Below are 22,734 nucleotides of genomic sequence, written 5' to 3' on the forward strand. Positions count from 1 at the left end.
CCAACAGCTCTTATCTTACCTCCCAGTCTTTGCCAAGCTGTAGCTAAGCCAACATTGATCCTCTGCAACTTCTTTGAGGTCAGGTTGACCAGTCAATACTGTAGCACTTAGGGAAAGAGAACTTTCTAAAAGGATTTCTACGTAGTGGAATAATACAAAATTTAATCCAAAACACCACCTGCTTTCCTAAGGCAGTTTGTAGGCCCAACCTAAATTTAAATTTGAAAAAAAAAAAATCTTGAAGTGGTTTGTATTAAAATTCACTCATTATAATTTTACTTAGCTTTTTTAAAGCCAAGTTTATTTAGCTACAGCTATAAATGAAATGAACTACATCTAACTTGTGTTCATAAAAATTCATTTCCATATTTGTTTATTCAGGAGGAATAATCTGCTGTAAGATTGCTCAAACCATAAAATTTATCACAGGGAGCAGTTCTGAAAGTAGAAGAGAGCAGAGGAACAGCTAAGAGTATAATAGATGAATACTTTAACTTTTACTGATGGAGGCTGAAATTATGTGCCTCTTCCTAGGGCATCATCATTCTAAGAATTTCTCTGCTTATTCTCTGGGTCCTTTGTCTTAATAATTTCCTGCCTCTTAGCCTTGTCTTTGTACCATAGATTGTCTTTTCTGCCTGAAAAATTATAGTATTGCATCAGGGGATATAAAATTAATCACAATAATCTAGACATGGATTGTGTCTCTTCCCATGTCACAGTAGGATCATTTGGATCCTGAAAGATTATCCATCACAGTCCCCATGCTCTGCAAAGACTAGGCAGATGATTGGTCTAACTAGGCCAATCAGACTCTCCATCTCTGCCAGGAGTGTGAATCTTGGGCAGGCGACACTGCTTGAATGAAGGTACTTAGAGTTAAATCATCCCTGTTTCACACCAATAGAGAACACCCATAAATGTCTTCTATAAAGATCTCCAAAGTTGCCCTTGTTTGTGATCTTCCCAAGATGAAGTGGTTCTTTTTTCTTCTGATTTTGTGAATCACCCGATATTCTTCCCATATTGCAGTCGGGGAGTAGTAGGGAGCCCTTAAGTTAGTTGAAGTTAGTTTCTGTAGCTTGCAACCGAAGATCCCCAATTAATGCAAACTAAAATATGTTTATACACAGAATCAAATAAACTGTATAAGACAATAAATGGTATTTGCCAAATGAATGATACAGACAGTGTTGTAATAGCTCAGAGGAGTTAGATGTATCTGTAGTCTGATAAAGTCAAGGAATTGAGACATGCATCATTGAGTTGCTGCCACCCACCCATTGGGCAGCACCCGTGAAGATCAGTTAACAGTGTAACCTGAGCTGAGAGTTCAGACTCTGAAGTTAGCACAGGCCTCACACCCTGCCTCTCTCGGGCTGTCTGATCTTGTGCAGGTAAGTTAGTTCTGGGCCTCAGGATCCTAATTTGTAAAAGGGAAAGAGTAGTGCTTCTCTCATAGGTTCATTGTAAGGATTAAATCAGATGGTGTTTGTAAAATGTTTAGCACGGTGCTAATAAGCATTCAATTTTAAGAAGAAATGGATCAACGAGGCATTTCTGAGCAACGGTTGAGCAATCAGACTCTGCTCTCCAGGGTGAGTGGATGAAATGGAGCAACATCCTTGGGCCGAAAGATGACAACACCTCACTGGGGTCCGTTCCTCACCCTGACCCAGTCACCCACCGGGCAGGCGCACCTGCGTCTTCCCAGGACAGAGGAAGTCTCTCCAGGCCTTTGTCTGCGAAGCCATTACCCACAAAGTCCTTAGAAACTTGCTAATGTTGTTTCATTAGCCTTTCCAAATCCTGTGAGGCAAAGCAGAGAAGAAGGCTTCAAGCCTCAACCAGCCTTCTGAGAAATGTTAATAAGGTTAATATCTTAGACATCTTCCACAAATTCTGCTAAATGACCTGGGAAAGAACGTCATTCACTGAACCTGAAAACTAGATATGACCTGGGTCCTGTTTCTTACTCATAACACCAGTAATCTATTCACTAGGTTGGTCTGTCTCGTCCTTCATTTTAATCAGACTGCCAACGTTATGTCTTTTTTAATTTAGAATTATGTTACTAATTTTTAAAACATTGACAAATCCAAATGATCATTCAGCGCAGTTCATTTCACTTGAGCACATTAGGTAGCAGAATATGTATTGACTATGCTTTAAACATATCGAAAGTAAAGTAAGCCGTGAAAATTCTGGGCGTTACTGCTACGAGATCAGATAGTCACGTAAAAACACAAAAGCCTTGATGAATTGCCTTGTCATCATCCAAACTTCTCATTCCGTGCTCCCCGGCGCGTGCTCTGGAGCTGCGTCCCCCAAGCTCCCAAGCTCCAAGACGTGGGCTCGGAAGCTGCGGCTTCTAGGCTCCAAGGCTCCGAAAGGCAGGCTCGCGAGCTGCCTCCTCCAGGTTCACAGGCTCCCGGGCGTGGGCTCGGGAGCTGCGGACCCCAGGCTCACAGGCTACCAGGCGCGGGCTCGGGAGCTGGGGCCCCCAGGCTCACAGGCTACCAGGCGCGCGCTCGGGAGCTGGGGCCCAAAGGCTCACAGGCTACCAGGCGCGGGCTCGGGAGCTGCCTCCCCCAGGTTCAAAGGCTCCCGGGCGAGGGCTCGGGAGCTGCGACCCCCAGGCTCCCAGGCTCCCAGGCGAAGACTCGAGAGCTGCTGTAAAGCAGTCTTCGGGCTCCCGGGCGTTTGCTCAGGACCTGCGGCCACCAGGGTCAAGGGCGCGGGCTCGGGAGCTGCGGGCCCCAGGCTCCCAGGCGCGGGCTCGTGAGCTGCATCTCCCAGGCTCCGAGGGGCAGGGTCGGGAGCTGCCTCCCCCAGGTTCACAGGTTCCCGTGCGCGGGCTCGGTAGCTGCGGCCCCCAGACTCCCAGGTTCAGGGGCGCGGGCTCGGGAGCTGCGGACACCAGGCTCCCAGGCTCCAAGACGCGAGCCAAGAAGCTACGGCCCCCAGGCTCCCAGGCTCCGAGGGGCAGCCTCGGGAGCTGCCTCTCCCAGATTCACAGGCTCGCAGGCGCAGGCTCGGGAGCTGCGGCCCCCAGGCTCCCAGGCTCCGAGGGGCAGGCTCGGGATCTGCGGCCCCCAGGCTCCCAGGGTAACGGGCGGGGGCTCGGGAATTGTGGACCCCAGGCTCCCAGGCTCCCAGGCTCCCAGGCACGGGCTCGGGTGCTGCGGACCCCAGGCTCCCAGGCGCGGGCTCGTGAGCTGCATCTCCCAGGCTCCGAGGGGCAGGGTCGGGAGCTGCCTCCCCCAGGTTACCAGGTTCCCGTGCGCGGGCTCGTGAGCTGCGGCCCCCAGGGTCCCAGGCTCCCAGGGGCAGACTCGTTAGCTACTCTACACAGGCTCCCGGGCTCCCGGGCGTGGGCTCGGGAGCTGCGGACCCCGGGCTCCCGGGCCCCCAGGCTCACAGGCTCCCTGGCTCTCGGGCGCGGGCTCGGGAGCTGGGGCCCCAAGGCTCACAGGCTACCAGGCGAGGGCTCGGCAGCTGGGGCCCCAAGGCTCACAGGCTACCAGGCGCGGGCTCGGCAGCTGGGGCCCCAAGGCTCACAGGCTACCAGGCGCGGGCTCGGGAGCTGGGGCCACCAGGCTCACAGGCTACCAGGCGCGGGCTCGGGAGCTGGGGCCCCAGACTCCCAGGCTCCCAGGCGAAGACTCGAGAGCTGCTGTAAACTAGTCTCCGGGCTCCCGGGCGTTTGCTCGGGAGCTGCGGGCCCCAGGCTCCCAGGCTCCCAGGCTCCCAGGCGCGGGCTCGGGTGCTGCGGACACCAGGCTCCCAGGCGCGGGCTCGTGAGCTGCATCTCCCAGGCTCCGAGGGGCAGGGCCGGGAGCTGCCTCCCCCAGGTTACCAGGTTCCCGTGTGCGGGCTCGTGAAATGCGGCCCCCAGGGTCCCAGGCTCCCAGGGGCAGACTCGTTAGCTACTGTACACAGGCTTCTGGGCTCCCGGACGCGGGCTCGTGAGCTGCGGACACCAGGCTCCCGGGCGCGGGCTCGGGAGCTGGTGCCCCCAGGCCCCCAGGCTCCCAGGCTCCCGGACGCGGGCTCAGGAGCCTTGGTCCACGTGTTCCGGGGCGCGGGCTCGGGAGCTGAGGCCCACAGGCTCCCAGGCACCCCGGCGCGGGCTCGGGAGCTGCGTCCCCCAGGCTCACAGGCTACCAGGCGCAGGTTCGTGAGCTGCCGCACCCAGGTTCCCAGGCTCCCGGGCGCGGGCTCGGGATCTGCGGCCCCCAGGGTCCCAGGCTCACAGGGGCAGAACTTGAGCTGCCGCACCCAGGTTCCCAGGCTCCCCGGCGCGGGCTCGGGAGCTGCCGCACCCAGGTTCCCAGGCTCCAGGGTGCGAGCTCGGGAGGTGCCTCCCCCAGGTTCCCAGGCACACGGGCGCAGGCTCGGTAGCTGCGGCCCCCAGACTCCCAGGCTCCCAGGCGAAGACTCGAGAGCTGCTGTAAAGCAGTCTCCGGGCTCCCGTGCGTTTGCTCGGGAGCTGCGGCCCCCAGGCTCCCAGGCTCCCAGGCGCGGGCTCGTGTGCTGCGGACCCCAGGCTCCCAGGCGCGGGCTCGTGAGTTGCATCTCCCAGGCTCCGAGGGGCAGGCTCGGGAGCTGCCTCCCCCAGGTTCACAGGTTCCCGTGCGCGGGCTCGGGAGCTGCTTCCCCCAGACTCCCAGGCTCCCAGGCGAAGACTCGAGAGCTGCTGTAAAGCAGTCTCCGGGCTCCCGGGCGTTTGCTCGGGACCTGCGGCCCCCAGGCTCCCAGGTTCAAGGGCGCGGGCTCGGGAGCTGCGGACACCAGGCTCCCAGGCTCCAAGACGCGAGCTAGGAAGCTACGGCCCCCAGGCTCCCAGGCTCCGAAGGGCAGGCTCGGGATCTGCAGCCCCCAGGCTCCCAGGGTAACGTGCGAGGGCTCGGGAGCTGTGGACACCAGGCTCCCAGGCGCGGGCTCGGGTGCTGCGTAACCCAGGCTCCCAGGCGCGGGCTCGTGAGCTAGATCTCCCAGGCTCCGAGGGGAAGGCACGGGAGCTGCCGCCCACAGGTTACCAGGTTCCCGTGCGCAGCTCCCGAGCCTGCGCCTACGAGCCTGTGAACCTGGGGGAGGCAGCTCCCGAGCCTGCCCCTTGGAGCCTGGGAGCCTGGGGGCCGCAGCTCCCGAGCAAACGCACGGGAGCCCGGAGACTGCTTTACAGCAGCTCTCGAGTCTTCGCCTGGGAGCCTGGGAGTCTGGGGACCGCAGCTACCGAGCCTGCGCCCGTGTGCCTGGGAACCTGGGGGAGGCACCTCCCGAGCTCGCACCCTGGAGCCTGGGAACCTGGGTGCGGCAGCTCCCGAGCCTGCGCCTGGCAGCCTGTGAGCCTGGGGGCCGCAGCTCCCGAGCCCGCGCCGGGGTGCCTGGGAGCCTGTGGGCCCAAGCTCCCGAGCCCGCGCCTGGGAGCCTGTGTGCCTGGGGGCCGCAGCTCCCGAGCCTGCCCCTTGGAGCCTGGGAGCTTGGGGCCGCAGCGCTCGAGGAAACGCCCAGGAGCCCGGAGACTGATTTACACCAGCTCTCGAGTCTTCGCCTGGGAGCCTGGGAGGCGACGGAGGAGTCTCATGGTTTTTCTAGAGTTGCGGTGGGAACCTGGGGTATATTCTCGAGTTAGGCCTGAGATGGCCCTTCCAAACACGGGTGTGTTCAGCGACGTCCGGACTCCTGTCTAGTTGGGAGGGACCCCCTCAGGAGTCTCCTCGCGGCTTGAAAGGGCCATAAGAACACCTCTCGAATTGAGGCGGCAGACCCAGGGTCCCTTTCCTGTTGCCACTGGGATCCTGGAATTCCTGTCCATTTTCCAGAGAAGTCAGGCATCGTCTCCTTTGGAATCATTGAACTCAATGTTCCTCTCGAGCTGTGCAATGGATGGGAGGCCGCCTGTCGAGAAGGGGCAGCGAGCTAGGGCTTTCTCTAGTGTCTCCCCAGGGGCTTCAGAGATCCCTTCAACTTGTGAGATGAAATCCAGCTTGCATTCAAGTCACTGCAGGAATTCTGGCCTGATTTCGAGTCAGGGCATCTCGGGGTCGATTCCATTGGAGGCCGCATGTTCAACGTCCCTCTCACAGACGTACAGCTGAGAGAAGCCTCCTCTTGTGGTGCTTGTGGACAGTTGGCATTCCTCTTGATTTGAAGCCAGGAAATCAGGTCTCACCTCGAGATGATTTTGGGTACACGGAGATTTTTCCGGTTGGTGCAGTGACCTCAGGATCCCTCTAGACTTGAGACAGTGTTCCTGGGGTTTCTCTGGAGTGACATCAAGGAAATCAGGCTCCTTTCGGGTTTGATCGGGAGCACGGAATTGCTCTGCACGCAATGCAGGGGAATCGGGCCTCATCTCGCCGCAAGGTGGGAGTCTCATGGTTTTCCTCGAATTGCGGTGGGTACCTGGGGTATATTCTCGAGTTGCGATGGGGATGGCCCTTCCAAACACGGGTGTGTTCAGTGACGTCAGGACTCCTGTCTAGTTGCGAGGGACCCCCTCAGGAGTCTCCTCGCGGCTTGAAAAGGCCATAAGAACACCTCTCGAATTGAGGCGGCAGACCCAGGGTCCCTTTCCTGTTGCCACTGGGATCTTGGGATTCCTGTCCATTTTCCAGAGGAGTCAGGGATCGTCTCCTTTGGAATCATTGAACTCCGTGTTCCTCTCGAGCTGTCAAATGGATGGGAGGCCGCCTGTCGAGAAGGGTCAGGGAGCTAGGGCTTTCTCTAGTGTCTCCACAGGGGCTTCAGACATCCCTTCATCTTGTGAGATCAAATCCAGCTTGCCTTCAGGTCACTGCAAGAATTCCGTCGTGAATTCGAGTCAGGGCATCTCGGGGTGGATTTCATTGGAGGCCGCAAGTTCAATGCTCCTCTCAAAGACGTACAGCTGAGAGAAACCTCCTGTTGTGGTTCATGTGGACATTTGGCATTCCTCTTGATTTGAAGCCAGGAAATCAGCTGTCACCTCGAGATGATTTTGGTAAACGGAGCTCTTTCTGGTTGCTGCAGTGACCTAAGGATCCCTCTAGACTTGAGACAGTGTTCTTGGAGTTTCTATGGAGTGCAATCAAGGAAATCAAGGCTCCTTTCGGGTTTGATGGGGAGCACGGAATTGCTCTGCACGCAGTGCAGGGGAATCGGGCCTCATCTCGCGGCGAGGGGGGAGTTTAATGGTTTTTCTCGAGTTGCGGCGGGATCCGGGGGAATATTCTCGAGTCACGACGGGGATGGCCCTTCCAAACACGGGTGTGTTCAGCGACGTCAGGACACCTGTCTAGTTGCGAGGGACCCCTCGGGAGTCTCCTCGCGGCTTGAAAGGTCCATAGGAACACCTCTCGAGGTGAGGCGGCCGATCAAGGGTCCCTTTCCTGTTTCCACTGGGATCCTGGGATTCCTGTCCATTTTCCAGAGGAGTCAGGCATCGTCTCCTTTGGAATCATTGAACTGCGTCTTCCTCTCCAGCTGTTCAATGGATGGGAGGCCGACTGTCGAGAAGCAGCAGGGAGCTAGGGCTTTCTATAATGTCTCCCCAGGGGCTTCAGACATTCCTTCATCTTGTGAGATGAAATCCAGCTTGCACTCAAGTCACTGCAGGAATTCCGGCCTGATTTCGAGTCAGGGCATTTCGGGGTCGATTCCATTGGAGGCCGCAAGTTCAACGTCCCTCTCACAGACGTACAGCTGAGAGAAGCCTCCTCTTGTGGTGCTTGTGGACAGTTGGCATTCCTCTTGATTTGAAGCCAGGAAATCAGCTCTCACCTCGAGATGATTTGGGGTACTCGGAGCTATTTCTAGTTGCTGCAGTGACCTCCAGATCCCTCTAGACTTGAGACAGTGTTACTGGGGTTTCTCTGGCGAGCCATCAAAGAAATCAAGGCTTCTTTCAGGTTTGATGAGGAGCACCGAATTGCTCTGCACTCAGTGCAGGGGAATCGGGCCTCAACTCGCGGCGAGGGGGGAGTCTCATGGTTTTTCTCGAGTTGCGGCGAGAACCTGGGTTATATTCTCGAGTTACGACGGGGATGGCCCTTCCAAACACGGGTGTGTTCAGCAACGTCAGGACTCCTGTCTAGTTGCGAGGGACACTTCGGGAGTCTCCTCGCGGCTTGAAAGGGCCATAGGAACACCTCTCGAGGTGAGGCGGCAGACCCAGGGTCCCTTTCTTGTTGCCACTGGGATCCTGGGATTCCTGTCCATTTTCCAGAGGAGTCAGGCATCCTCTCCTTTGGAATCATTGAACTCCGTGTTCCTCTCGAGCTGTCCAATGGATGAGAAGGCACCTGTCGAGAAGGGGCAGGGAGCTATGCCTTTCTCTAGTGTCTCCCCAGGGGCTTCAGACAGCCCTTCATCTTGTGAGAGGAAATCCAGCTTCCACTCAAGTCACTGCAGGAATTCCGGCTTGATTTCGAGTCAGGTCATCTCGGGTCGATTCCATTGGAGGCCGCAAATTCAACGTCCCTCTCACAGACGTACAGCTGAGAGCAGCCTCCTCTTGTGGTGCTTGTGGACAGTTGGCATTCCACTTGATTTGAAGCCAGGAGATCAGCTCTTACCTCGAGATGATTTGGGGTACACGGAGCTCTTTCTGGTTGCTGCAGTTACCTCAGGATCCCTCTAGATTGAGACAGTGTTCCTGGGGTTTCTCTGGAGTGCCATCAAGGAAATCAAGGCTCCTTTCGGGTTGAATGGGGAGGACGGAATTGCTCTGCACACAGTGCAGGGGAATCGGGCCTCATCTCACGGCGAGGGGGGAGACTCATGGTATTTCTTGAGTTGCGACGGGAACCTGGGGTATATTCTCGAGTTACGACGGGGATGGCCCTTCCAAACACGGTTGTGTTCAGCGGCATCAGGACTCCTCTCTAGTTGCGAGGGACCCCTCGGGAGCCTCCTCGCGGCTTGAAAGGGCCATAGGAACACCTCTCGAGGTGAGGCGGCAGACTCAGGGTCCCTTTTCTGTTGTCACTGGGATCCTGGGATTCCTGACCATTTTCCAGAGGAGTCAGGCATCATCTTCTTTGGAATCATTGAACTCCGTGTTCCTCTCGATCTGTCCAATGGATGGGAGGCCGCCTGTCGAGAAGGGGCAGGGAGCTAGGGCTTACTCTTTTGTCTCCACAGGGGCTTCAGACATCCCTTTATCTTTTGAAATGAAATACAGCTTGCACTCAAGTCACTGCAGGAATTACGGCCTGATTTCGAGTCAGGGCATCTCGGGATCGATTCCATTGGAGCCCGCAAGTTCAACGTCCCTCTCAAAGACGTACAGCTGAGAGAATGCTCCTCTTGTGGTGCTTGTGGACAGTTGGCATTCCACTTGATTTGAAGCCAGTAGATCAGATCTCACCTCGAGATGATTTGCGGTACACGGAGCTCTTTCTTGTTGCTGCAGTGACCCCAGGATCCCTCTAGACTTGAGACAGTGTTCCTGTGGTTTCTCTGGAATGCCATCAAGGAAATCAAGGCTCCTTTCGGGTTTGATCGGGAGCACGCAATTGCTCTGCATGCAGTGCAGGGGAATCGGGCCTCATCTCGCTGCGATGGGAGAGTCTCATGGTTTTTCTCGAGTGGCGCGGGAACCTGTGGTCTATTCTCGAGTTACGACGGGGATGGCCCTTCCAAACACGGGTGTGTTCAGCGACGTCAGGACTCCTGTCTAGTTGCGAGGGACCCCTCGGGAGTCTCCTCGCGGCTTGAAAGGGCCATAGGAACACCTGTTGAGGTGAGGCCGCAGACCCAGTGTTCCTTTCCTGTTGCCACTGGGATCCTGGGATTCCTGTCCATTTTCCAGAGGAGTCAGGCATCATCTCCTTTGGAATCATTGAACTCCGTGTTCCTCTCGAGCTGTCCAATGGACGGGAGGCCGGCAGTCGAGAAGGGGAAGGGAGCTAGGGCTTTGTCTAGTGTATCCCCAGGGGCTTCAGACATCCCTTCAACTTGTGAGATGAAATCCAGCTTGCACTCAAGTCCCTGCAGGAATTCCGGCCTGATTTCGAGTCAGGACATCTCGAGGTCGATTCCATTGGAGGCCGCAAATTCAGCGTCCCTCTCACAGACGTACAGCTGAGAGAAGCCTCCTCTTGTGGTGCCTGTGGACAGTTGGCATTCCTCTTGATCTGAAGCCAGGAAATCAGCTCCCACGTCGATGTGATTTGTGGTGCACTGAGCTCTTTCGGGTTGCTGCAGTGACCTCAAGATGCCTCTAGACTTGACACAGTGTTCCTGGGTTTTCTTGGAGTGCCATCAAGGAAATCAAGGCCTTTTTGGGTTTGAAGGGGAACACGAAATTGCTCGGCACGCAATGCAGGGGAATCTGGCCTCATCTCGCGGCGAGCGGTAGTCTCTTGGTTTTTCTCGAGTTGCGGCGGGAACCTGGGGTATATTCTCGAGTTACGATGGGGATGGCTCTTCCAAACACGTGTTTGTTCAGCAACGTCAGGACTCCTGTCTAGTTGCGAGGGACACCTCGGGATTCTCCTCGCGGTTTTAAAGGGCCATAGGAAGACCTCTCGAGGTGAGGCGGCAGACCCAGGTTCCCTTTCCTGTTGCCAGTGCCAGTGGGATAGTGGTATTCCTGTCAATTTTCAAGTGGAGTCTGGCATCTTCTCCTTTTGAATTATTGAACTCCGTGTTTCTCTCAAGTTGTCAAATTGATGTCAGGCCGCCTGTCGAGAAGGGGCAGCGAGCTAGGGCTTTCTCTAGTGTCTCCCCAGGGGCTTCAGACATCCCTTCATCTTGTGAGATGAAATCCACCTTGCATTCAAGTCACTGCAGGGTTTCTGGCCTGATTTCGAGTCAGGGCATCTCGGGGTTGATTCCATTTGAGGCCGCAAATTCAACATCCCTCTCACATACGTATAGCTGAGAGAAGCCTCCGCTTGAGCTGCTTGTGGATAGTTGGTATTCCTCTTGAGTCGAAGCCAGGGACTATGCTCTCATCTTGAGTTGATTTGGGGTACATGGAGCTCTTTCGTGTTGCTATAGTGACCTCAGGATCCCTCTAGACTTGAGACAGCTTTCTTGGGGATTCTCTGGAGTGCCATCAAGGAAATCAAGGCACCTTTCATGTGTGATGTGGAGCACGGAATTTCTCTGCACGCAGTGCATCGGAATTGGGCCTCATCTCGCGGCCAGGGGGAAGTCTCATTGTTTTTCTCGAGTTGCGGTGGGAACCTGGGTTATATTCTCGACTTACAACAGGGATGGCCCTTCCAAACACGTGTTTGTTCAGCGACGTCAGGACTCCTGTCTAGTTTCGAGGGATACCTCGGGATTCTCCTCGTGTCTTGGCAGGGCAATTGGGACACCTCTCCAGGTGAGGTGGGAGACACAGTGTCCCTTTCCACGTGCCACAGGCATACTGGGATTCCTCTCAGTTTTCAAGTGGAGTCAGGCATCGTCTCCTTTTGAAGCATTGATCTCCACGTACCTCTCGAGTTTTCAGAGGATGTTAGGCCTCCGGTAACGATTCGGCGTGGAACTAGGTCTATCTCTATGGTCTCCACAGGGTATTCAGACATCCTTTCGTCTTGGGAGATGAAAGACGAGCCTGCACTCAAGCCACTGCAGGGATATCTGGCCTTATTTCGAGTCAGGGCATCTCGGTGTCCATTCCACTTCAGGCCGCAAACTCAGGGTCCTCCTCACATACATATAGCTGAGAGAAGCCTCCTCTTGAGGTGCTTGTGGAATGTTGGTATTCCTCTTGAGTCGAAGCCAGGGACTCTGCTCTCATCTCTAGTTGATTTGTGGTACATGGAGCTCTTTCATGTTGCTACAGTTACCTCAGGATCCCTCTACACTTGAGACAGCTTTCTTGGGGATTCTCTGGAGTGCCATCAAGGGAATCAAGGCTCCTTTCGTGTTTGATGTGGAGCACGGAATTTCTCTGCACTCAGTGCAGGGGAATCGGGCCTCATCTCTCGGCGAGGGGGAAGTCTCATGGTTTTTCTCGAGTTGCGGCGGGAACCTGGGGTATATTCTCGACTTACGATGGGGATGGCCCTTCCAAACATGTGTTTGTTCAGCCACGTCAGGACTCCTGTCTAGTTGCGAGAGAGACCTCAGGATTCTCCTACAGGCATGGCAAGGCAATAGGGACTCCTCTCAAAATGAGGCGGGAAACCCAGCATCCCTTTCCAGTTGTCACAGGGATATTGGTATCCCTATCAATTTTCAAGAGGAATCAGGCATTGTCTCCTTTTCAAGCATTCAACTAGGGGTACCTCTCGAGTTGTCAAGAGGTTTTATGAGGCCTCCTGTCGAGACGAGGTGGAGAACTTGGTCTTTCTCTAGGGTCTCCACAGGGGATTTAAACACCCCTTCATCTTGGGAGATGAAAGACGAGCCTGAATTCAAATCACTGCAGGGAAATCCAGCCATATTCTGAGTCAGGGCATCTTGGAGTCCATTCCACTTTATGCCACAAACTCAGGGTCCCTCTCACATACCTATAGCTGAGAGAAGCCTCCTCTTGAGGTGCTTGTGGAAAGTTGGTATTCCTCTTGAGTCGAATCCAGGGAATCAGCTCTCATCTCGAGTTGATTTGTTGTACATGGAGCTCTTTCGTGTTGCTGTGGTGACCTCAGAGTCCCTCTAGACTTGTGAGAGTGTTCTTGGGCTCTCTCTGTAGGCCATCAGGAAGTCATGGCTCCTTTCCTGTTTGATGTGGAACACAGAATTTTTCTGCTCGCAATGCAGGGGAAATGGGTCTCATCTCACGGTCAGAGATGAGGTTCGATTACCCTGCATTGGCCCCAGAGCCATCCAGCATTCCCCATCAAACACGACAAGTGGCTTGACTTCGCTTAGGCAACTCCAGACATTCCCTGAGAACACTGTCCCAAGTCTAGAGGAACACCAAGTTCAGCACAGCAACTCGAGAAAAACTCCGTGTACCCCAAATCATCTAACAAAATATGAGAACTGATTCCCTGACTTCGACTCAACAGGAATGCCAAATTTCCACAAGCACCTCAAGAGGAGGCTTCTCTCAGCTATAGGTATATGACAGGGACCCTGAGTTTGCTGCCTCAAATGGAATGGACACCGACATACCCTGACTCAAAATAAGCCCAGATTTCCCTGCAGTGACTTGAACGCAGGCTCGTCCTTCATCTCAGAAGATGAAGGGATGTAGTAATCCCCTGTGGATACCCTAGAGACAGCCCTAGTTCCACGCCTCATTTCGTCAGGAGGCCTCACATCCCTTTGAAAACACGAGAGACACACGGAGTTCAATGCTTCAAAAGGAGACAATGCCTGATTCCTCTTGAAAATTGATAGGAATCCCAATATCCCTGTGGCAACTGGAAAGGGACCCTGGGTCTCCTGCCTCACCTCCAGAGACGTCCCTATTGCCCGGCCAAGCCTCAAGGAGAATTCTGAGGTGTCCCGCTCAACTTGACAGGAGTCCTGTAGACGCTGAAGAAACACGAGTTTTGAAGGGCCATCCCCGCCACAACTCGAGAACATGCTGCAGGTTCCTGCCGCAACTCGAGAAAAATTATGAGACTTCCCCCTCGCCACGAGATGAGGCCCGATTCTCCTGCATTGCATGCAGAGCAATTCCGTGTTCCCCATCAAACAGGAAAGCAAACTTGACTTCCTTGAGGAACTCCAAAGAGTCCCCAAGAACACTGTCACATGTCTAGAGGGACCCTGAGGTCACTGCAGCAACATGAAAGAGTACCGTGTCCCCCAAATCAACTTGAGATGAGTCCCGATTCCCATCCATTGGCTCCAGAGCCATCCCGCGTTCGCCAACAAAAACAATAAGTGGCTTGACTTCCTTTAGGGAACTCTAGAGATTCCCCAGGAACACTGTCCCAAGTTTACAGGAACACTAAGTTCAGCAGAGCAACTCGGGAAAAGTTCCATGTACCCCAAATCATCTTGAGATGAGACCTGATTCCCTGGCTTCGACTCAAGAGGAAGGCCCTGTTTCCACAAACACCTTAGGAGGAGGCTTCTCTCAGCTATAAGTATGTGAGAGGGACCCTGATTTTCCTGCCTCAAGTGGAATGGACACCAAGATGCCCTGACTCGAAATAAGGCCACATTTCCCTGCAGTGACTGGAATGCAGGCTCGTCTTTCATCTCACAAGAGGAAGGGATGTCGGAATCCCCTGTGGAGACCTTAGAGAAAGCCCTAGTTCTCCACCTCATCTCAACAGGAGGCCTCACATCCCTTTGACAACTCGAGAGGAACGCAGAGTTCAATGCTTCAAAAGGAGACGAATTCTGACTACTCCTGAAAATTGATAGGAATACCAATATTACTGTGGCAACTGGCAAGGGACACTAGGTCTCCCGCCTCACGTCCAGTGGCATCCCTATTGCCCTGCCAAGCTTCGAGGAGAATCCCAAGTTGTCCTTCACAATTAGACACGAATTCTGATGTCGCTGAACAAAGACGAATTTTGAAGTCCCATTCCTGCCGTTACTCGACATCATATCCCAGGTTCCCACTGCAACTCGAGAAAAACTATGAGACTTCCTCCTCGCCGCGAGATGAGGCCTGATTCCCATTCACTGCATGCAGAGAAATTCCGTGTTCCCCATCTAACACGAAAGGAGCCTTGACTTCCTTGATGGAACTCCAGAGAGTCCCCAAGAACACTGTCACAAGTCTAGAGGGACCCTGAGGTCACCGCACCAACATGAAAGAGCTCTGTGTACCCCAAATCAACTCGAGATGAGGCCCGAATCGCCTGCATTAGCTCCAGAGCCATCCCGTGTTCCCCATCAAACACGACAAGTGGCTTGACTTCCTTTAGGCAACTACAGATATTCCCCGAGAACACCATTCCAAGTCTAGGCGAGCACCAAGTTCAGCACAGCAATGGAAGAAAAGCTCCAAGTACCCCAAATCATCTAAAAAAATATGAGAAATGATTCCCTGACTTCAACTCAAGAGGAAGGCCAACTTTCCACAAGCACCTCAAGAGGAGGCTTCTCTCAGCTAAAGGTATGTGAGAGGAACCCTGAGTTTGTTGCCTCAAGGGAATGGACATTGACATGCTCTGACTCAAAATAAGGCCGGAACTCCCTGCAGTAACTTGAATGTAGGCTCGTCCTTTATCTCAGAAGATGAAGGGATGTTGGAATCCCATGTTGAGACCCTAGAGAAAGCCCTAGTTCCCCGCCTCATCTCGACAGGATGCCTCACATCCCTTTGACAACTCGAGAGGCATGCAGAGTTCAATGCCTCAAAAGGAGACGAAGCCTGACTCCTCTTGAAAATTGATAGGAATCCCAGTATCCCTTTATCAACTGGAAAGGGGACCTTGGTCTCCTGCCTCACCTCAAGAGGCGTCCCTATTACCCTGCCAAGCCTCGAGGAGAATCCCGAGGTTTCCCTCACAACTAGACTGGAGTCCTGACATCGCTGAACAAGCATGAGTTTTGAAGAGCCTTCCCCACCGTAACTAGAGAACATACCCCAGTTTCCTGCCGCCACTCGAGAAAAACCATGAGACTTCCCCCTTGCCGTGAGACGAGGCCCGATTCCCCTGCATTGCATGCAAAGCAATTCCGTGTTCCCCATCAAGCACGAAGGGAGACTTGACTTCCTTGAGGAACTCCAGAGAGTCCCCAAGAACACTGTCACAAGTCTAGAGGGACCCTGAGGTCCCAGCAGCAACACAAAAGAGCTCTGTGTACCCCAAATCAACTTGAGATGAGTCCCGATTCCCCTGCATTGGTTCCAGAGCCATCCCACATTCCCCATCAAACACGACTAGTGGCTTGACTTCCTTTAGGGAACTCCAGAGATGTCCGGAGAACACCATCCCAAGTCTAGAGGAACAACAAGTTCAGCACAGCAACTCGAGAAAAGCTCCATGTACCCCAAGTCATCTCGAGATGAGAGCTGATTCCCTGGCTTTGACTCAAGAGGAAGACCACCTTTCCACAAGCACTTCAAGAGGAGGCTTCTCTCAGCTATAGGTATGTGAGAGGGACCCTGAGTTTGCTGCCTCAAGTGGAATGGAAACCGAGATACCCTGACTCGAAATAAGGCTGGATTTCCCTGCAGTGACTTGAATGCAGGCTCGTCTATCATCTCACAAGAGGAAGAGATGTCTGAATCCCCTGTGGAGAGCCTAGAGAAAGCCCTAGTTCCCTGTCTCATCTCGACAGGAGGCCTCACATCCCTTTGACAACTCGAGAGGCATGCACAGTTCATTGCCTCAAAAGGAGATGATGCCTAACTCCTCTTGAAAATTGATAGGAATACCAATATCCCTGTGGCAACTGGAAAGGGACATTGGGTCTCCCACCTCACCTCAGGAGGCGTCCCTATTGCCCTGCCAAGCCTCGAGAAGAGTCCCGAGGTTGCCTCTCAACTAGACAGGAGTCCTGTCATTGCTGAACAAACACGAGTTTTGAAGGGGCATCCCTGCCGTAACTTGAGAACATAACCCGGGTTCCCACCACAACTCGAGAAAAACCATGAGTCTGTACTCATAGTTTCGAGATGAGGCCCGATTCCCCTGCACTGTGTGCAGAGCATTTCTGTGTTCCCCATCAAACACGAAGGGAGCTTTGACTTCTTTGAGGAACTCCAGAGAGTCCCCAGGAACACTGTTACAAGTCTAGAGGGACCCTGTGGTCACCACAGCAACGTGAAAGAGCTCCATGTACCCCAAATCAATTCGAGATGAGGTCCGATTCCCCTGCATTGGCTCCAGAGCCATCCTACATTCCCCATTAAACATGACAAGTGGCTTGACTTCCTTTAGGGAACTCCAGAGATTCCCCGAGAACACCATCTCAAGTCTAGAGGAACACCAAGTTCAGCAAAACAACTCGAGAAAAGCTCCATGTACCCCTCATAATCTCGAGATGAGAGCTTATTCCCGGAATTTGACTCAAGAGGAATGCCACCTTTCCACAAGCACCTCAAGAGAAGGCTTCTCTCAGCTATAGGTCTGTGAGAGGGACCCTGAGTTTGCTCCCTCAAGTGGAGAGGACACCATGATGCCCTGACTCGAAATAAGGCCACATTTCCCTGCAGCGACTTGAATGCAGGCTCGTCTTTCATCTCACAAGATGAAGGGATGTCAGAATCCCCTGTGTAGACCCTAGAGAAATCCCTAGCTCCCCGCCTCATCCTGACAGGAGGCCTCACATCTCTTTGAGAAATCAAGAGGCACGAGGAGTTCAATGTCTCAAAAGGAGATGATGCCTGACTCCTCTTAAAAATTGATAGGAATCCCAATATCCATGTGGCAACTGGAAAGGGACCCTCAGTCTCTCGCCTCAGTTCGAAATGCGTCCCTATTGCCCTGCCAAGCCTCGAGGAGAATCCCGAGGTGTCCCTCGCAACTAGACAGGTGTCCTGACGTTGCTGAAAAAACAAGAGGTTTGAAGTACGATCCCCGCCGTAACTCGAGAATATACCCCTGGTTCCCGCCACAACTCGAGAAAAACCATGAGACTTCCCCTTCGCCGTGAGATGAGGTCCGATTCCCCTGCATTGCCTGCAGAGCAAATCCGTGCTCCCCATCAAGCACGAAGGGAGCCTTGACTTCCTTGATGGAACTCCAGAGAATCTTCAAGGTCACTATCAAAAGTCTAGAGGGACCCTGAGGTCACCACAGCAACACAAAAGAGTTCTGTGTACCCCAAATCAACTTGAAATGAGGCCCGATTCCCCTGCCTTCGCTCCAGAGCCATCCCGCATTTCCCATCAAACTCGACAAGTGGCTTGACTTCCGTTAGGAAACTTCAGAGATGCCCCGAAAACACCGTCTCAAGTCTAGAGGAACACCAAGTTCAGCACAGAAAATTGAGAAAGCTCCAAATGCCCCAAATCATCTCACGATGAGAGCTGTTTCCTGGCTTCAAATCAACAGGAATGCCACCTTTCCACCAGCACCTCAAGAGGAGGTTTCTCTCAGCTATAGGTCTGTGAGAGGGACCCTGAGTTTGCTGCCTCAAGTGGAATGGACACCGACATGTCCTGAGTCAAAATAAGGCCAGATTTCCCTGCAGTGACTTGAATGCAGACTCGTCTTTCATCTCACGAGAGGAAGGGATGTCTGAATCCCCTGTGGAGACCCTAGAGAAAGCCCTAGTCCCAGCCTCATCTCGACAGGAGGCCTCACATCCCTTTGAAAACTCAAGAGGCACACGGAGTTCAGTGCCTCAGAAGGAGTCGATGCCTGACTCCTCTTAAAATTTGATAGGAATTCCAATATCCCTGTGGCAACTGGACAGGGATAGTGGGTCTCCCGCCTCACCTCGAGAGGTGTCCCTATTGCCCTGCAAGCTTTTAGGTGAATACCAAAGTGTCGATCGCAACAAGACAGGAGTCCTGACTTCACTGAACAAACATGAGTTTTGAAGGGCCATCCCCGTCATAACTCGAGAATATACCCCAGGTTCCCGCCGCAACTCGAGAAAAACCATGAGACTTCCCCCTCGCTGTGAGATGAGGCCCGATTCCCCTGCATTGCGTGCAGAGCAATTCCGTGTTCCCCATCAAGCATGAATGGAGCCTTGACTTCCTTGATGGCACTCCAGAGAGTCCCCAAGAACACTGTCACAAGTCTAGAGGAACACTGAGGTCACCGCAGTAAGACGAAAGAGCTCAGTGCACCTCAAATCAACTCAAGATGAGGGCCGATTCCCTTGCTTCACCTCGAGAGGAATGCCGACTTTCCACTGGCACCTCCAGAGGAGGCTACTCTCGGCTATAGGTATGTGAGAGGGACCCTGAGTATGCTGCCTCACGTGGAATGGACACCAACTTCCCCTGACTCGAGGTAAGGCCTGACTTCCCTGCAGTGATTCATATGCAAGCTTGCGTTTCTTCTAACAATGTAAAGGATTGCCTTAATCCCCTGTTGAGACCCTGGAAACAGCCCTAGTTGCCGACCTCATCTTGACAGGATGCCTCACACTGCTTTGACAACTCAAGAGGAATGTGAGGTTGCTGCTTCTACAGGAGATGATGCCTGACTCCTCTTGAGAATCGATAGGAATTCCAATATCCCAGTGGCAACTGGAAAGGGACCCTGTGTCTCCCTAGTCAGCTACTGCCCTGCCATGACTTGAGCAATATCCCAAGGTGTCCCTGGAAATTTACAGGAGTCTTTTTGTTGCTGAGAAGACAAGAGCGTTTAAAGAACATCCCCGTCATAACTCGAGAGGAAACCCCATGTTCCCACCGCAACTCGAGAAAAACCACATGGTTTCCCCCTCACTGCGAGATGAGGCCCGAATCCCCTGCTTTGGTTCCAGAACAATCCCGCATTCCCCATCAAACACGACAGGAGGCTTCACTTCCTTTAAGCAACTCCAGAGATTGCCCAAGCACACCGTCTCAAGTCTAGAGGAACCCCGAGGTCAGCACAGCAACTCGAGAACAGCTCCTCCCCAAACCATCTCGAGATGAGGGCCGATTCTCATTCTTCGATTGGAGAGGAATCCCGATGTTCCACTCACACTGGATGCGCTGCCTTGTCTCACCTGTTGAAACTCGAGAAGAACACAGAGGTCCCTGCTGTAAGTTGAAACGACATCGTGTTCCTCCTCAGCTCGACATAAGGACTGATTCCATGGCAATGACTTAAATGAAACTCCGAGTTTCCTCTCACAACACTAAGGGAGGACTGATGCCCTTTTTGCACTTCTAGAAAAAGCCCGAGTTCCCCACCTCATCTCGAAATGGGGAGGGCTTCCTTGCCTCTGAGAGGGTAACAGGCAGGAAGGCCAGGGGTCTCCAAATGGAGGAATGAGGCTGTAAGTGCCAGACATTTTTATCTCTCTTAAGCGGCAGGAAGGAACAAACCAGCGATCTGTTTTTCCTTCTCTATACAAAATTAAAAGGAGGTTTCTCTTAACATTCTGTGTTGCCATGACACCTGGTCTCACCTAAAGCTAACTACTCCCAAACCTTGAGTTAACCAATACATTTCTTTTTCGTATGGAAATGTTGTCTTAAGCTACGTTAATGTACCCCAGACTCTATCTTCAAGTTAGTTCTGCCAAAGGGCCTAACTTACTTACTCAGGTATTGTTCCCCTAATCTATGTAAACGGAACTATTTGTTGGTATTCTGCCCTTCTACAAGATTCAAATCAATCATTTTATGGCCTGGGATGAATTATTTGGTGCCATTCTAGATTTTATGACATTCATTTCTTTTCATTAACAGACTGTGAGTGACTATATACCATACAGCTAAAGACTAGGAGGGGGGTACTCTTTTGCCCCCTTCTGATGCCTATGTCAGAAGCTTTCTCTATCTCCTTTATACTTTAATAAAACTTTATTACACAAAAGCTCTAAGCGATCCAGCCTCGTCTCTGGCCCCGGATTGAATTCGTCTCCTCCGGAGGCCAAGAATCCCGCGTCTTATCATTCAGCAACAACCTTTCACCTCCACAGGAGAGGATGCCTGACTCCCCTTGAAAATCGATACAAACCACAAGATCCCTGGCGCAACAGGCAACGGACCCTGGAATTTCCGCCTCAACTCGAGATGTGTCCAGATTCCCCTGCCACAACTCGAGAAGAATCCCAAAGTGTCTCTGGCAATGAGAAAGGAGGTCTGACATCCCTGAGAAACCACGAGAGGTTCACTGCCATCCCTGTAGTTACTCAAGAGGAACCACGAGTTTCCTACGGCAACTTGAATAAAACCTCAAAATTCCACCTTCAAAGCAGTTAACTGATCTGTTCATTCAATAAGTCAAGTATTATATAAAGAATAATCTGTGATTGGATATTTAATTTGCATTGTTTCCTACCAGATCAGAAGAATATAATTTAGGGAAGAAGTTAAAATAGAGCATTACATGTTTTTAAATTACTGAGAATAATTCTAAAAGCCTAAAACACAATTGCTATTTGAATGAGATGGCCTATTTCATCACTACAAATATCCCCTCTTCACTATTCAGTATGATAAATATTTAAATGTCATTTTGTGGCCATTGATAATGACTCTCGTACACTATATAGATTTGCAGTTTTACTCTTCCAAACCCCATATTATGTACACAGGTTTGAATGGCAATTTCTCTGTAAATGAAAAAGAAGCAGAGGAGCATTACAGATTTGAAAGTGAATTGTGAATATATTGGTTCTGAAGTTTTCAGAAATTGAAATAAAATATTTTAATTACTAAGGTCCTGTGTTTTATATAGCTGAAGTCGATAATTTTGGTGGAATTATTAGTTCTCAGTAGCTTTCTCTAGTCTATGCTTGTTGAACTTCTACCAGTAGAAAGATATTTATTTATTCAAAGGTGTAATAGTTATAAATACATTATTAGATCTGGTTTTACATTACTTTATAGCAGTGACTAGGAGGAAAAGGAGGTAAAAATAACAGAAATGAAGAAAGAAAAGTCAGCTTGAGATATTAAGACATGTGATATAGGAAAAGAAAGAATTAAATATTTTCAGGATGACTGATTATTAGAAAGATTTGAACAGTTTGACTACACCAGTTAGAAAGAAACCAATTTATGCAAGTTAATAAGACACTTTGGGAGACTAAACCTCAAGTGAAACTTATTAGTATCCTCAAATGCCTTAGTGAACATCTAAAACACATATTTTTAAAGTTTGAGATGATGTATTTTGAAAAAAAATAGACGTAATTATACTTTGCTTGTTATCCTTTTGTTTGACTATAAAATATAATATTTTATCTGTAAATTAAGCACAATTGTAAATTAGGCACAAAATAAATATAGCTGATTTTGGCCATGTATGTATATCTCAAGATTCCAAATTTGTTGATCTTTTTTTTCTGTTTATCACATTTGCACCTAGGATGGATGGAAGGAAATTTCTCACATATAACGTTATCCACATATTATATCTCATATATTTGTGCTGTTTTATTTTCTCTCAGGGTTTCAATTATGTGTCTATTTTCTCAATAACTAATAGTGAGAATAGGAAAGAGATGACTGATTTTTTTCTACAGTACCATTTCTTGAATTCTAACAAGGCATAATATCCAGTTATGGTTGATAATATATGCTAATAGAATGGTTATGTAAATATACTACATTATACAGTGTTAGTTTTCAAATCAGGTATCAAAGTTGTTTATGAGGAATTAATATTTTCCAGATAGGGACAAAAAGGACATAAGGAAAACCTTTCAAAATAAAAGTAAAATCTTTTTTTTTTCCATTTATTTTTATTAGTTGGAGGCTAATTACTTCAAGTTTTGAACCCTTTCCATTATAAAATGCCCCATGCTGCAGTCAATGGGGTCACAAAGAGATGGATCAGACACAAACTGAGTGACTGAACTGAACTGATGACAAGGAATAATATGCATCATTGTATTTACATATGTATAAAGATTGATAACTATCTGCATGGCTACAAACTCCTGTGAGTCATGGAAAATAATAATAACGTCACAGAATTTATTCTCTTAGGACTTTCTCAGAAAAAGGAAGTTGAAATTCTCTGTTTTTTTATTGTTCTTACTTTGTTACGTTGGAATTCTTATCAGAAACCTACTTGTCATGATTTCTATCACCTCCAGTCAACTTATGAAGCAGTCGATATATTTCTGAGTCATCTATCCCTCACAGACCTTTGTTACACCTCCACTGTGACCCCTCAAGTTGATCGCTGACTTGCTGGCATCAAAGAAGACCATTTTTTACCATGGCTGCATGACACAGCTCTTCACCATGCACTTCTTTGGAGGGATCGAGGTCTTCATCCTCACAGGGATAGCCTA

Source organism: Muntiacus reevesi, chromosome 16, assembly GCF_963930625.1.
Source record: "Muntiacus reevesi chromosome 16, mMunRee1.1, whole genome shotgun sequence".
NCBI classification, from domain to species: domain Eukaryota; kingdom Metazoa; phylum Chordata; class Mammalia; order Artiodactyla; family Cervidae; genus Muntiacus; species Muntiacus reevesi.